This window comes from Macrobrachium nipponense, chromosome 10, assembly GCF_015104395.2.
Source record: "Macrobrachium nipponense isolate FS-2020 chromosome 10, ASM1510439v2, whole genome shotgun sequence".
Classification (NCBI taxonomy): domain Eukaryota; kingdom Metazoa; phylum Arthropoda; class Malacostraca; order Decapoda; family Palaemonidae; genus Macrobrachium; species Macrobrachium nipponense.
In genome coordinates this window covers 101,740,985-101,742,725 of record NC_087204.1, presented here as the reverse complement: position 1 = coordinate 101,742,725, position 1,741 = coordinate 101,740,985, and the positions used below count along the sequence as shown (strand labels likewise).

The window sequence follows — 1,741 nt, the reverse complement described above, 5'->3', positions numbered from 1 at the left end:
ACTCAAACTGATGTTACAAAGTTCTCTCTCTCTCTCTCTCTCTCTCTCTCTCGGTCATCTCTCTCTCTTTCTCTCTCTCTCTCTCTCTAGAATCACTGAGATGAATGACAAAATACATGTCTTAAGTCACCAAACGAGGCTCCATCATCGCAGAAAGAACATATATGGTAAAAAAATTGAAGAAGAAGAATCACTTAAAGTCTTGCATCAGCTGCTGACTCTAGAGTAAAAACATCACAGTATGTCAGCAATACGTGACATTTTCAACGGGAGTGAAACTCAGGCGAGAGATGGAAGTTTACTCAGGAAGTTTTCTGACAAAGGGAAGCTAAAAATTATAAGAACTATAATTATATGTCCATATATTAAAAATGTTGGAGAAATAAATATTACAGCTGTTGAAACTTGGGTAGAAATTACCCAAATATCCCAGTATTGAACGTTTCAGACTAAGTTAAACAGGTAAATAACAAAGAAATATGTAAAAGATAACAATACGTAGCTCAGATGTCTTGTAAAAGACGAATATGACTTCAAAAATTACAACACATGAAGATAAATTGATGAAATGAAACATTAGGCCTACGTCTTGTAATGCTGTGTCTATGCCTACGACAGAGATGGCGTAATACAAGTTTTAAACTGCCACTAGAAATTTGGACACAAAAAAGGACATAATAATGTGGGAGAGGTCGCAGTTTAAAATGAAACAGAGTGTGCACTTTCCCAGGGCCTGAGGTTGATTCGAGATACTACAACTGTCTTTTAAGTTCAGTCAGTATGAAGCAAAATAAGACTTGATGAATTTATGAACAGACTGGGCTAGTTGCAATTGCAATATGATAAAATTGTGATGTATATGTAGAATATGTAATGATGGGTATGTCCAATGCACAATAAGTGGTTAGGAAACATGATATTCGGGAGCATCAACAGTAGATATTTTAATTTCAAAAAATTGCATAGAGTTGAAATTGAAAAGAGAAAATAATTCATAAAAAATGCTTATAATACCTCAGAAAAATTAAACCTTATTAAACCTTGTTACAAGCACAAACATGCGATACTTAACAGAGATAGGGAGCCGTTACATTGCCAAATACTTAACATTGAGGACTTAATTATCAATATTTTAGGTTAAAAAAATACTTAGAGAGGAAATGGAAAATATGGATGAATTTACTCAAAAAAGCTTATAAAACGGCGTGAATATTAAAGTTATACTCATAAATATAGCGATCAAAAGGCGGAATGAGGTGAGCTGTTACTTAATTAGTGCTGCATATTACTACTACTAATACTACGTCGGGGTTATGTTAAGTAACTCAACGGAGTGTTCAGTTATTATAAAGTGCTCCTGTAAAACCTTAATATTTTTTTAGGTGGGACCATATTTCGAGACTACGGGTGACATTATATGTGTTTGCCTTTAAATTTTGGGCATTATTTTAAGGGTTACCCCCGTCGTAGTGGTCACTTAAAGGGTGTCTACCAACCAGCGAAGGTAACTCACCTGTCAGGTACCTACCTAATTACTAGGTACCCAGTAGTACCTAGTATAGTAGTACTAGTAGCTAGCTACTTAGCCTAATTACGCTTTGAATTACACTACGAATAATCCTAGGTTACTTTATGAATTGGTGTAGCATTAATTTACCTTACGTTATGGTATATTGGCAGTGAACGATAAATTACGGTACGATCGTACCTGCTAGCCTACATTATGAGTATTGGTAATGAA

The 1,741-nt window shown here is 34.9% G+C and overlaps 1 protein-coding gene across 1 annotated transcript in view; it reads left to right on the top strand.

Annotated features, from left to right (window-relative positions):
- The first annotated feature begins 1,361 nt into the window (after positions 1-1,361).
- Positions 1,362-1,741, top strand: part of LOC135223822 (NADH dehydrogenase [ubiquinone] 1 alpha subcomplex assembly factor 3-like) — a 51,289-nt gene continuing 50,909 nt past the window's right edge. Inside the window, exon 1 of the mRNA XM_064262677.1 lies at positions 1,362-1,382. The gene's annotated coding sequence lies outside the window, so the exon portion shown is untranslated. The remainder of the gene's footprint in view (positions 1,383-1,741) is intronic.